This window comes from Ovis aries, chromosome 7 (assembly GCF_016772045.2).
Source record: "Ovis aries strain OAR_USU_Benz2616 breed Rambouillet chromosome 7, ARS-UI_Ramb_v3.0, whole genome shotgun sequence".
In the NCBI taxonomy this organism is placed as follows: domain Eukaryota; kingdom Metazoa; phylum Chordata; class Mammalia; order Artiodactyla; family Bovidae; genus Ovis; species Ovis aries.
Window position 1 is genome coordinate 19,449,781 of NC_056060.1, and position 15,161 is coordinate 19,464,941.

Sequence of the window (15,161 nt, forward strand, 5' to 3'; positions counted from 1 at the left end):
GGCTTAACCAACATTTCTTTCTCACTGTCCTAGAAGCTTTGCCCACAAAGGCGCTGGCAGATTTGGGGTTGATTGAGAATCCTCTACCTGATTCATAGACAACAATCTTTTTTTTTTAAATTTATTTTTAATAGGAAGATAATTGCTTTACAATGTTGTGTTGGTTTTTGCTTACAACAGCATGAATCAGTCGTAAGTATACATATATCCTCTTGAGGCTCTTGAGCCTCCTTCCCATCCCCACCCCACCCCACTACTCTAGATCCTCACAAAGCACCACGTTGAGCTCCCTGTCTTATACAGCAACTTACCAGTAGGCAATGTATATGTTTTAGCGCTACTCTCTCAATTTATATCACTCTCTCCTTCCCCGGCTACGTTCACAAATCTGTTCTTTACACCTAGACAAAAATCTTTTTACTGTGTCCTCACATGGTGGAATGGTAGAAAGCACTTTCTGGGGTCTCTTTTATAAGAGCACTAACTTCATTCATGAGGGGTCCACTGTCATGACCTAATCGCCCCAAAGGCCCCATCTCCTAATAGCATCACATCGGCGGTTAGGATTTCAACATGTGAATTTGGGGGTGCTCCGAAGCTTTTGGCCCATAACAATTTCTTCTTCTACTTTTCCTACGAGCTTTCCATTTTCTTCATTTATCATAGTATGGCACCCTTCACTTCCTTGTCCTTTTTTAAGAGTTGTACATATACATGCACACACCATTTGTATCCAGCCACGTTCATACATGTGTACATAGCAAAACCGCACACACACACACATACCCACCCACTTACAAGCACACAGATACCCACGTATACTGTAGTAAATGTTCCATGACCCCCAAACCCCCATGACTGAATACATATACCTCTGGCCCTACATGACTCAGCACATATTGTGTGTGCTCCCAAAGTGTAAGGGAATGGTTTTGGGTTCAGTGTGAAAAGTCACAGTCCCAGATCCTCTTTGGTGTGAAGGCTCCATCTGTGAAGGTTCAAGGCCTTCAGCACACATGAAGGAGGTGGGGTCCCTGTTCTACAGGCAGGTGAATATCGTTCCAAAACTCACCTCACTGCTTAGCCCAGAGGTCTGCATAGGCACAAGGAGCCTTTGGTAATCAAGACTTTGCTCCATCCCTCTCCCCGCACAATGGGGTGCCTGCCAGAATAATCTTTTAGTCTTTCCTGACAGGGGTTAAATGAAACTCTGAAATTTGGCTTCTTTCCCCCCAGGAAGCCCAGACAGACTGCTCCCTGATGGAGCATCTTGGTCATTGAGCTTCTGGGTCTTGCACATGTTTCACCCTGGTTTAGGAGTACTCACTTATCTGAGCGCATGTGGGTGAGATAATTCAGGAGGCAGAGAGTCCAGGGAGGCTGCAGCTCCAAACCATGGAAGCTGTTTCTCTGGGGGGAGGTAACTATGAGGCTGGACCGGTCCTTTCCTTCCCAAGAGCTTGGGGCAGAGCCAAGCAGTTGAGAAGCACCGCTTAGAATTGCAGGCAAAGCATAATGACCAATTCATAGAGTAGGAAACTCAAAATGCTAAGGAGTATTTCAAAAGATGCTTGAACCACATTAGTAATCAAAGAAACGCATGTCACAGCAACAAGGGGAGATTGTTGTGTGACGGACTGGCAGGCAGAGCAGTGGAGTACCGCCAAGGGCTGGCGGGGCTGTGTGCATAGCGGGTGTCGCGTGGGGCAACCGCCGGCTCTGTGCTGGCTCTCTGCACGCACATTGAGGTGCTGGCCACGAGCTCCTTCCCGGTGGCCTTGGGGCACACGGGCCTAAACACCCGAGAACTGTGAAGGCCCAGGACAGTGCCAGAGGAATGCCCTTGCTGACTGCCAGGGAGACAGGAGGGGACAGACGTGGCTGTGCATCATGACTGGGAGAAGCCTTCTTAAAAGAGGTGATAGGAGATGGGATAGATAGATGTGTTCCCAAGTGGTTGCCCATCTGACCCGGGGCGGGAAGGAGAGAGGCTCCCAGCTGGCTCTGTGTCATTTCAGGTCGCTTCGAGCTCCAACTCGGGCTGATTCTCAGCCTCCTGAGGCCCGCAGGAGGCATCCGCGTGCTTAACAGGCCACCAGGACAGGTTGAATGCATGTCCGGAGCACACTGTGAGAAGCACTGGTGTGGAGAAGGAAGAGGACCAAGGGCAGAGCCTGGAGGAGGAGCTTCAACTGGACGTGGTCTGAGAGGAGGGAGATTCTGGGAGGAGGCATGGGTCCAAGAGCCTGGGGAGATGGAGACCTTACGTAGGATGAAAGGGCCACGGCACTCCAGGACGAGGAAAAAGACTACACGAAAGAGCTTTTCCCTCATGATGTGTAGTAAAGACTAACAGGCATTTACCCATGATTGAGGAGATGAAAGATTCTGACGCTGTGAAATGAACGTCAGATGAAAATACATGTGCCTTCCTTTGTCTGATGCTTATTCAGAAAAAAACCCGAGAAGTATGCCCAAAGACATGGAATGTCCATAAAACTTGTTTGTGGCTTGTATAGGCTGGTTTCGTTGATTGAAAGATTGCGCTGTCCTTCCCGATGTTACAGTGAGCAGTAAAACCGCACACGGTGATGCAGGAGCAGCAAAAAGCTTTATGAAAGCGAGAGCCACTCTCATCACATGGGTCCCTGCATTTGTGACCTTGGTAAGATTCATGTGAGGCGCAGGACAGTCAGTGTGGCTTTATGTCCAACTCTGGAATTCCAAGGACCAGTAAGAAAGGTTTTTTTTTTTTCTTTTATTAAGGGAGGTAACTTTAAATGGAGTGTAATCTATAAAAATATTGAATTACTGTGTTGTACATCTGCAACTAATATTGTCAATCAACTAAACTTCAATTAAAAATAAATAAAAAGGGAAGCAATAGTAGGCAGAAATTTTAATTTTATCAAGACAAAAATATCCCATCATGAAAGATACAAGGACAGAACCTGAGAATTAAGGACAGTTGTTTTTAAAAAAGTAATTAAAATTTTTTTGTCTGTACAGCATGGCACAGCACAGCATGTGGGATCTTAGTTCTCTGACCAGGGAATCGAATACACAATTTGTGTGTTGGAAGCACAGAGTCTTAACCACTGGACCACTGGGAAAGTCCCTTAGGGACAATCCTTTGAATGGAACACGTTCAGGTCTGGTGGGGCACAGGTGGAATCAAGTGTCTGCTATCACCGTGCCCACGCTGAGGCAGGACTTAGCATGATCACATCCCCCCATGGTCAAATAAGACTCCACAAATCATTAGCAAGTGATGCAGATTTTACTGACGATTCGATGAAGCAATGGAACAGAGGGTGACCTTGAAAACCACAAAACAGAAGCAAAGTCAAATAGCCCTGGCTGATCTCTGTTCAACCCCTGAACCTCTCTTTGGTGGCTGCTGCCGCTTTTCATTTCACCATTCCTCATGCTGCTTCCAACCTTCCCTGACTCCTAGGAAGGCAGAGGTAGACACCGAAATGCCAATTTATTGCTTTATAATAAAAATCTGCAACCCAGGGAGCAAAATAGTTGAAATCTGTACTCTAGACACCTCAGCATTCCAGCCTTCTAGGTCATGCTTTTCATTAACATCTAGGTAAAGGACCCCAGAGTGCTGGGAGGGAAACCAGTGCTGTCTCCCAAGGTGTCAGGGCTGGGAGGGCTATTCGCACACAGAGCTCCTCGCAGCAGCTGCCTTTTTCCTTAGATCCCTGACTTTTCCCTTCTTATTGGGGACCCCTTTCCTAAGGCGTCCTCCTGAGATGGTTCCAAAATCCCTGTGAGTTTTTACATAATGCAGTTTATTTTTTCATAATGCAGTTTAACTTTTTGTCTTATCCTCAGGTCCAGAGAGGCCCTGGGGCCCCTCTTTGCATAATTAAAAGATCCATTACGGTGTTTTCCCAAACATAACAGCAGCTATCTCCCTCTGAGGAATTCTGCCATCCTCTTGAGACCACAACTCCGACTACAGTCAAATTTTGAAATCATTATAATAGTAATCACACACACAATCTCTATCTACCTAGCTACCTATCTTCCTATGGAGAGAATGACACAGAGAGAAAGGAATTAGGGATGCTTCTCCTTGGGGTCAATGTACCCATGAAAGAAATCATCACCAGAATCCTGGAGTGAATTTCCAGAACCGACCAGGGAGGCACTGATGGCCAGCACTGTGTCTCTTGCTCCAGGCAGAGAGAGTGTGGGTCAGGAGAGCGGAAGGCTGGGTGCTCACACCTCAGGATTAGAGATGTTTCACCTCCAGGACTGGAAGGGCTCTTTGATCTCTTCTCCTAAGCCCTGTGTTTATCTTCACACACACATGTCCCCGAGGCCATGGACAGCATGCTTTCTCCCAGCACAGCTTCCATCACCTCCCTTTATGCCCCTCCTGGTTTCCATGTTCCAAAGAAATCCTTTTCTAGTTACCCTATGGGACTAAACCAAAGGCAGGCTGGCACTTAGACAGCAGTTATAGAGGGTTATAGCGCAGGACCCTGTCTTGGGCGTCATCTCTCATGTCTGGGGGACTCTCCCCATGCCTTCTGGAGCCGGTGTCAAAAGATGCACTCGGTCGTCACTGTTGGTATCTCACCATAGCACCTGACTTCCAGCAACCTGACACCCCACCTTACAGCAAGAGGCATCAGAATTGGAGTGACAGAAATGTTGGACTTTTTGAAGTCTGAAGCATTTATTAAAGTTTGGAGCAGGACTTCTCTGGCAATCCAGTGGTTAAGAATCGACCTTTCAATGCAGGGGACGAGGGGTTCATTTCTGGTCTAGGAATTAATATCCCTCTTGCTGTGGGGCAACTAAGCCCTGCACCACCACTAGAGATGCCCACATACCGCAATGAAGACCTAAAGCAGTCAAAAACAAGCAAAGTTTGGGGCGATTAAACAATCAGCACGCTTTGTACAACTCAGACTGTTAAGTTCTAAGATGCTCCTGTAGGGGAGGAAAACCATCCTTTTCCCTTTTTAGGTTCTGTGATCGGCCTAAGAATCAAACAGACGTTAGATAGAGTAACAATATAATAGATTATGGGTTTCTCCAGTGGCTCAGCTGTAAAGAATCCGCCTGCAACGCAAGAGACTCGGGTTCAATCCCTGGGTTGGGGAGATCCCCTGGAGAAGGAAATGGCACCCCACTCCAGTATTCTTGCCTGGAAAATCCCATGGACAGAGGAGCCTGGTGGGCTACAGTCCATAGGGTCGCAAAGAGTTGCACACAACTGAAGTGACTTAGCACTCACGCATAAGAGATTATATTGTTAGATTAGTATACGGAAAATATACAAATTTATTTAATATTTAATATTCATTTAATATTTTATGTGCATATGGGAGTCTTCAGAAGGAAAATGAAGACCTGAAGAAGCCATTAGGCTCAGAATCATCTATCCCTTTTTATACAAAGAATGATAAATTGTGGGGCTATGACAAGGCAAAAGGAATTGGGCAGTAAATTGTGGGACAGATACTAGAAAATATATGGGGGTAGCACGTGGAAGATAAGGCTTGTTTTAGTAGGTTTGCTTGTACAGGTCCATTTAGGCATTGGCTCCTGGGCTCCGCCGATGACAATGTCCTCTTCCCGGTACAGGGAGGGCACCTTACTTCAGGGAAATTTTACGACCTGCTTTTAAGTGGAACGTGGCGGGTGGGGGAGAGAGCCCTGCCTGCTCCTGCTGTTTCTCAAATGCCTTCAGCTCAAGACAGTCAACACACGGAAGCAGTGTATTTGGGGGTGGCATGTTCTGAACCGCTTCATGCCCTTCTCTGCCACCCAAGGGAGATTACAGCCCTGAGTGGATCCTCTAAGTCCTCATGGCCGACTGTGAGAACTTTCTTTCACCCTGCACCAGCTGAGACACAGATCTGCTCTTCTAGGGGCCTCTTCTCTCCCAAGAAGCCTCTTCAGGCTGCTTGAGCCAGAGAAGAACATACTTGGGGATGTTGTTAGCATCGTCTTTGAGAAGAGTGTGGGTATTCGGGTGACGTTCAGCCAGAGACAGATGCTACACACAAACTTCCCTGTAAACACAGAAGATGAAGGCAATGGGCTATGGTGTTTCAGAACAGTCTCTCCAAGCCAGACTGAAGGAAATCAAGTTGGGATGTGAGCAGAGTCCCTGGCGACGCTGGTTGCCAAGGCTGCGGAGTCACAGGTCCTCAGAGCAGCAGGGTGGGGCCTGTGACTCTGAAGGCCAAAACCAGAGGCGTGCAGTGGGGTGGGCTCTTGGAGGAACGTTGGTTTCTAGTTCAGGTCAGTCATCCCTCCCTTCATCATAAAACAGTCTCTATTTTGTACGGAACAGAATTGAGTGGGGTGAGGAATGTGGGGATTGAGGTCCTTTACCTGCGCCCACTAAAAGGCGGGAGGTGGTGGTCAGGGCCCAGAGCACAGGGATCCATCCCTGGGAGACAACACTACTGTCAGCTGGGCAGTTTCAAGTGGAGTTGTGGGGTGTGTGTGTGTGTGTGTGTGTGTGTGTGTGTGTGTGAGTGCATGCTCAGTTGTGTCCAACTCTTTCTGACCCCATGGACTGTAGCCCAGGGTTTTCCAGGCAAGAATACTGGAGTGGGGTGCCATTTCCTTCTCCAGGCGATGTTCCCAACCCAGGGATCAGACCCGTGTCTCCTGCATTGACAGGCGGGTTCTTTGTTACTCCGCCACCCGGGAAGCGGAGTGGATGGTGGGTGGCACCAAACCATGGCCTTGCTTCTGACATTAAGGTAGAGCCACTACTTCTGCAGGGTGTAAATGTGTCTGTGTGTAATGGGCTCCTTGTTCGAGCCCAACCAGCGTCCATCTCTAGAATTCAGATAAAGCTAGATATTTCTGGCAACCGGAGAGACAGTGTTCTCTTTCAGAAGAGGTAACCAGTCCCATGGGTTTTCCCAGTGGAGTCATTAGGGACAAAGCAGCTCTGGGTCCAGCCTTGCCGCTTTCCATTACCAGCCTCCAGGGGCTCATGTCTGAATGCTAAGGTTGGGAGGGGTGAATGACTGGGATGGTCAGAATGGCAAATCTCATTTCCCTGAAATTCCATAGGGCAGCAGGGACCAAAGCGCCCTGCTCTGGACCCCTCTGACTGAGCATGGCAAGGGAGGAGAGAGGTGTTGCCCCACTTTGCCTGGCTGGGGAATAGGCTTCACTTCCACGATGGTGCTAGAGGGACCCAGAACTCCCCCACAGAAGTGGCGGGGTCAGGCGGACGCAGTCTCTAGTGGAAGGGGAGTGAATCTGCAGCTGTTGTAGAGCAACTGAGCAGCTTCATCCGTGAGCACATGTGGGTCCCCTTCTGGGACGCCTGGAGACAATTGGGCAGATTTAGCAGGTGGTGGAGGTTCAGGCGAGCCAGGGATCTTGTGCGGCTCCTGATTTCGTCCTTTCTCGAGTTTGTCAGCAGCCTTGGAGTTATGTGAGACGATAAAGGAACCAGATTTTCTGTTTAAGGAAACAGAACCCCATTTTTGTCCACAGACAGATCCTTCCCAGCAGCTGCTCTCTAAGAGGATGGGCCCCGGGGTTTGGGTCCCACATGTGCCCGGGGTCGGGAGGCTGCCAGCAGACCTGTTGGCGGCTGTGGCTTGGGCTGTCGTGGGTCTCAGGGCCTGGATGCTGTGTGTTCTGACCCTGCCTGCCCGGACAGCCTGGCCAGGGCCCACAGCAGCTGGAAGCGGCAGTCCCTTAAGGAAGAAGCACCCACCAGTGGGTCACGCTGGCCACGTCTGAGTGGTTTTCTGTTCACAGAATCATTTATTTCTGGTGTCAGGGAGGTCCAGGGCAGCTTTCTCCACTGGCTGTGAATGCTCTGAGCATCATCGATTCCTCTGCCCCCACCCCTAGAAATCCGCCGGAGCAGCAGGTCTGTGTCTGGGATTCCTAGTGGAGGTCAGGCGAGGGCAAGGGCCAGGTGGCTTTGGTTCCCTCACTCTCAGCAGAAGTCCCCTCAGGTCCAGGCAGTAGCCAGTCAGTTTGGACAGTGGGTTGGAGCTTCCTAGCCTGCAGTGAGTCAGACATGACTGAGCGACTTCACTTTCACTTTTCGCTTACCTCTTTCATGCATTGGAGAAGGCAATGGCAACCCACTCCAGTGTTCTTGCCTGGAGAATCCCAGGGACGGGGGAGCCTGGTGGGCTGCCGTCTATGGGGTCGCACAGAGTCGGACGCGACTGAAGTGACTTAGCAGCAGCAGCAGCAGCCTGCAGTGAGAGGAGTGTGGCTAGTGGACACCCCCAGACTTGCAATCACCTGATACTTCTTTCTGAGACTCCCCTGTCCCTGGGCCCCTGAAGGCATCCCTCAGCTAAGAACTTCCTCAGAATGCATTTCCCTCCCTTTTTCCATTTCTGCTTTTCCCAAAATCAGAGGCTGCAGCCCAGCCAGGTGGGGGCTGTGCTACACCCCAGGCTGTAGGGGGCACCACCCAGCCCTGGGGTAGAGTCAACATGAGGCACTGGACGTGCCTGCTGTGCCTACTGTGTGCTGTGGCTGCAGCCCGTGTGTACCTCCATATTGTTTTTGTATTTGCACTTGACCTTGCATGATGATGTGAGTGCCCCTGAGCCTCTGTGTAGGTAGGTATGGTTGTGTGTGCATTTACCTGGGTGTGACTCTGTGCAGGCATTTATGTGTCTAAGCATGAGTTTGTGCTGCTATGCCTGTGCCTGCGTGTGTGAGTGTGCAAGTACAAGTGTGCTCCTCGTGTTTGCATATCTGTGTGCACGCACCTCATGGCATATGCGTGCCCATGTCTGAGTGGGATGTGCCAGCCGAGGCTGTGTGTGTGAGGGCGCCTATGGGTGTGTGTCTCTCCAGTCCTCCTTCACTCTTCTGAGTCCTTTTCTCTCCATCACCCAAGGATTTATGGAAAATCCCAGGGAGGACGTGAGGCTGCCGAGAGGGACCTCAGATCTGTGTTGCTGTGCTCTCAGAGCTGCTCTGGACACAGAAGGGACAACATTTTCCAGGCTATAAGAGCCTCTTCCGAAAGGAAAGCATCAATCTACTTATCAGAGGTGAAAGAGCTATTTGTCCGTGTCTGGAAGGACCCAAGGGAAGGGCTGGCTCTGAGTCACCACTGTCCCCTGGGCCCAGCATAGAGGAGGGGCAGGGCAGGTGAGAGGAGTAAGGCTGTGAACTCTGGGGGTGACTCAGGTGGGCGGCCTGGAGAGGGCGTGAGGGTCGGGAGAGGTAGGAGCTGATGCAATGCGGCTGGTGAAGGTTGTGTTGGGGCTGCTCTATTGGCAGCTGGGGCAAGAGGCTGCGGATAAGAGGTGAGCCCGGATGGCTGGAGTTGGGGCAGCATTTCCCTTTGAGGGACCAGGAAGAACATGGCAAGTTCTGGACCTTGAGACACTCCCAAGGCCTTGCTTTCATAGGGTCCTTGCTGATAGGAGGCCTCAGGTGGGGAGAGGGTTCTGTTGGGGGGTTCCCTGGGGAAGGGAAAAACTCCTCTCTCTTTCCTCACACACCCCATCTTCAGTGCCTGAGGCAAGTCCTGCAAGCCTGCACACCCAGGTCATTGCAGGCTGCAGAATCACTGCCAGAGAGAATGAGTGGGCTAGAAGTCAGGCTCCCAGGCCTGAGGCGTGGCTGTGCCACCAGCCACTGACCAGAGGCCCCTCTCCAGGCCTCCATTTCTACCTGTGCTGTGGTCAGGCCCCTCATGGTCTATGGTTCTGTGGCTGGTGAGGCCAGGTTGTGGTGGGGACATTCCTGTGCATGCTCTTGCCCTCTTTCCTTTCTGTTCTTTACCAGCATTCTGGGGCTCTGCCCCCGAGCTGCTGTGCTTCAGAGGGGAGCCCACTCCCCTCATGTAGCCCAGACGTGATGACCCCGAGCGGTGACCAGGCAGGAACTTATGACCATTGGTTTTATCCTTCTAGCTTTGGACCCACATCTGGGAGTGAGTGTGGGGAGGAGGGGGCTGAAGTCAGAGCACACAGCGAGGGGATGGCGATACTGCAAAGGGCAGGGCTGGGGAATCTCTCCCTCCCAGGGGCAAGTGACTTGCTTAGTCATCCGGGAAAGCAGGTTGCACATGTCCGTTTGCCTATTTGTCAGCATTGATTGAGCATTTTCTCTGGTCCAAAGCCTCTCTTTTGGTCTAGAGGGACTCAGACCACTTCCAAACTTTTGGGCTCCTAGTGTAGTATAAAGCTGGTTTTAGAAAAGGCAGAGGAACCAGAGATCAAATTGCCAACATCCGTTGGATCATCGAAAAAGCAAGAGAGTTCCAGAAAAACATCTATTTCTGCTTTATTGACAAAGCCAAAGCCTTTGACTGTGAATCACCACAAACTGTGGAAAATTCTGAAAGAGATGGGAATACCAGACTACCTGACCTGCTTCTTGAGAAATCTGTATGCAGGTCAGGAAGCAACAGTTAGAACACGACATGGAGCAACAGACTGGTTCCAAATAGGAAAAGGAATACGTCAAGGCTGTATAATGTCACCCTGCTTATTTAACTTCTATGCAGAGTACATCATGAGAAACGCTGGGCTGGATGAAGCACAAGCTGGAATCAAGATTGCCGGGTGAAATATTAATAACCTCAGATATGCAGATGACACCACCCTTATGGCAAAATGTGAAGAGGAACTAAAGAGGCTCTTGATGAAAGTGAAAGAGGAGAGTGAAAAAGTTGGCTTAAAGCTCAACATTCAGAATACTAAGATCATGGCATCTGGTCCCATCATGGACCATGATGGGAAATAGATGGGGAAACAGTGGCTGACTTTATTTTTTGGGGCTCCAAAATCACTACAGATGGTGACTGCAGCCATGAAATTAAAAGACGCTTACTCCTTGGAAGAAAAGCTCTGACCAACCTAGAAAGCATATTAAAAAGCAGAGACATTACTTTGCCAACAAAGGTCTGTCTAGTCAAGGCTATGGTTTTTCCAGTGGTCCTGTATGGACGTGAGAGTTGGACAATAAAGAAAGCTGAGCGCCGAAGGATTGATGCTTTTGAAATGTGGTATTGGAGAAGACTCTTGAGAGTCCCTTGGACTGTAAGGAGATCCAACCAGCCCATCCTAATGGAAATCAGTCCTGGGTATTCATTGGAAGAACTGATGCTGAAGCTGCAATTCCAATACTTTGGCCACCTGATGCTAAGAACTGACTCACTGGAAAAGACCTTGATGCTGGGAAAGATTGAAGGCAGGAGGAGAAGGGGGCAACAGAGGATGAGATGGTTGGATGTCATCACCGACTCAATGGAAATGAGTTTGAGTAAACTCCGGGAGTTGGTGATGGACAGGAAGGCCTGGTATGTTGCAATCCATGGGGTCGCAAAGAGTTGGACACAACTGAGCGAATGAACTGAATTGATAGTATAAAGAACCAAAGGTGCTGAATATGAGCCCCTCTGTAGTTCTCTCTCCACGTTTTTGCGTAATAGTTCTTTCTAATTTATCTCTTTCCTTTCACATTTCACTATCAGCAGCAAGAAGACACCAGGCTCCACCTTCCACAATTTGCTTAGAAGTACCCTTAGCTAAACATCTAAGTTCATCACTTAGAAGACCTTCTTGCTACCCAACACTAGAACACAGTTCAGCCCAGTTCTCTACCACCGTATGACAGGGGTCACATTTCTTCCATTTTCCAATAATCTGCTCCTCATTTTCATCTGCGATCTCACCAGAATCATCTCCAGTGTTCATATTTCTATCAATTTTTTGTGAGTGAGTGAAAGTCACTCAGTTGTGTCCAACTCTTTGTGACCCTATGGACTGTAGTCAGCCAGGCTCCTCTGTCCATGGAATTCTCTATGAAAGTATACTGGCGTGCCTTGCCATTCCTTTCTCCAGAGGATCTTCCTGACTCAGGGACTGAACCCAGATCTGCCACATTGAAGGCAGATTCTTTACCATCTAAGTCACCAGGGAAGCCCCTCAATTTTCTGTACATGATGTTATTTGTTTTCTCTAAGATGATAGAAACATTCTCTTAACTTCCTCCTGTCAACAGAATCTCCTTTAAGGTCCATATTTTCACTAATGCTCTCTTCAAGGCAGTCTAGGCTTTTTCTAACTTCACATCAAAGTTCTTCCAGCCTCTACTCTTTACCCAATTCCAAAGCCCTTCCACATTTTTGGTATTTGTTATAGCAGCACCACTTACAGCTACCAAAGTCTGTATTGATTTCTTACGACTGTTGGAACAAATGATCACAAATGGGGAGTGTTAAACCAATAGGAATGTATTCTCTCACAGTTCAGGAGAACAGAAGTCCAAAATCAGTGTATTGGCAGGGTTGGTTTCTTCTGGAGGCCCTTGGGGAGCATTTGTTTCATGCCTTTCTCTTAGCTTCTGGAGGTTGCGGGGCATCTTTGGCATTCCATTGGTGGCTTGTAGCTCTATTACTGCGACTTCTGGGTCCATCTTCACATGGTTGTCTTCCCATGCATGTTCTCTGTGTCTCTGTATGGCCTTTGTTTTTTTCAAAATTGATGACTGAATTTTGGCCGTGCTGGGTCTTTGTTGCTGCACACAGGTTTTTTCCAGTTGCAGGGAGTGGGGTCTACTCTCTAGGTGTGGCGCTTGGGCTTCTCATTGCAGTGGCTTCTGTTTTGCTAAGCACAGACTCTAGGGCTCAGCAATTGCAACATATGGGCTCAGTAGTAGTGGTGCGTGGGCTTAGTTGCCTCATGGCATGTGGGATCTTCTTGGAGCAGGGATTGAACCTGTGACCCCCTGCACTGGGCCACCGGGGAAGTCCCTCTGTAGGGCTTTCTTATAATGACACCAGTCATTGAATTTAGGGCCCACTATAATCCAGTATGACTTCATTTTAATGTACTACACCTATGAAGACCCTATTTCCAACTCAGTACAGGTATTAATTAATGTCTTAACTTCTAGGAAGGATAGATATTAGCCACTTTCACAAATGCATAATCAGGAGGAGTAAATGTACTTCAAAAGAGACTATAGGAAACACCTGGACTCCTGTTCCACACAAGGCTGTGTTACCTTCTACTGTATCCACTAGTGTCCACCTCTTCCTGGGTTCTTACAATGCAGCTTTCAGGTCATTTCAACTAAAAATTCAGCCCCTCATGCACCTTGACATTTTAAATCCTCCCCCTACTTTATTTTCTCCCTGGCACTGATTACCTTTTAACAAACCTTATATTTTGTTTATTTATCTTATATACTATTTGTCTTCCGCACTAAAACAACTTCTGTGAAAGCAACGATTTTCATTCACTGTTTTCATTTCTCTATCTACAGTGCCCAGAATAGTATCTGACACTTAGTAGGTGCTCAGTAAAATTTTGTCAAATAACTGAATGCATACACGAGTGAAGAAATTCCTAGAAAGTGCTAACTGCTATGGATAAGGAGCCAATTCCTTCATCGGTCACCTACAGTGAATCATTAGAAGGGGCAGTGTCAGACTTCCAGAATTTTCACTTATAGCCTCATGGATCTGTTTGATAATTTTGAACTTTTGGGGGGCAGTTGGGATGGTTGGGGAGCTGGGAGGAGGGAATTGAATAGAATCGGGGCGTTCCAGGGCCATCACTGACCCACTGAGTTATATTAAGAACTTTGATCCCTGTCTCTCTCGGCCTCTGGCTCCTTGACCTCAGTTTTCTTTACTTACTGTCAGGAAAGCAGTTGCTTTCTCTCCTGCCCCCTATTTTTTCCATCTAGGATGTGAGAATGAAAGACAAACAGTCTCAAAATCATTTTGAACTTCATAGAGAAGGATGCCAACGTAGCTGAGGACATTATTAGGAAAAAGACAAATCCTTTGAAAATGGAAATTACCGTATCACACAATCTCCCAACCATGGGGTGGAATTAATGAGGAATTTGCTCAAGATTCACAACTTCAAAATGATCTTCCAGGTGGCCAAAGGAAATTCACATTTACACTTCAATTGGAAATTCCTTTGTAGAATGTAAGAAGGAGGGGGTGGTGCTTAATTTTCTGAGATCACAAACAGTCATCCCCTTCCAGAGAGGAAGAGAGCCTGTGATAAAGACCGCCCCAGTATCTGTGAACTCTTCAGCTAATTAGAAAAGTGAATCTAATTTCACGGATTTCAGCTCCTATTAATTTATTCTGAGTTTGTTGTTAATGAAGCTGTGTGTTTATTTCTTAAGAGGAAAACATCAGAGAGGAAAAGAATGGGTGCGAAGCTGTGCTGTTTATTCCCCTGACTTCATTATGTTAATTGAGGAAATAACATATGATTTAATGTATATTGCAATGTCATCAGCATAGCTTTTGGTTAGCTACCCAAAGAGCCATGTGTGGTTAGTCCAAATGGGGAATCCATTCTAACAAGCCTAAAACACAGACCTTCTGGGATCACTGGACCACAGGTCATGAGAGCACCTTTGGTGCTAATCAGCACGGATGTAATTGCTCCCAGACACATAGTCCAATCACGGTCACCTCATCCCATTGTCAACAACCCCCTTCCCCTGAAAATGAATGGCAGGCTTTCCCTGGGAACTTAGGTTTCATTCCCCAAGGCTGATGTTGAGAAAGTCTAATGTTTATATCTCTTGAAACAAGTAGTTAATGTTGGCTTTGGCACTGGAATTTCACATTTCTGCCTTGAGCCAGACCCCACTTGTCAGTACCAGGATTATATCTGGAATCGAACTTTTCTCATATTTGAGGCCAAAGTCTTCATTTTCCTTTGGTTAGTGCCAAGTCTGTCCAGATATTGCTGATACCAGCCTGTTAAAGAATTTTACATTTATTGAAACACTTACTTACCCTTCTAATCTTTACTGCTTAACTCTGAGTAGTTAATACACTGAGTAATATCTGAACACCTAGATAAGCTTTGTCCTGTAATGACTATAGATAATTTATGAAGAAAGGCTCAGAACAGTCTCTAATGCCTGAAGTTTCCTATCAGACTGGCTGGCAAGGTATCTCTGTGGGAACAGGAAGAACAGAATATACCACTTCTTTGTAAAGTCCTTACAGCAATTGTAAATGCATAGTTATTTATAACAACTATTCATTTGTTTAAGCCTGTCTTTCACAGATTCTAAAATCCCTATCTGTCTTTTTTAGTCTAGCTTGATTGAAATACAGGAGATGCTCAATAGATACCTGTTGAATGCTGCAGGAAAGAGTTAAGCAGTAGAAATCGGAA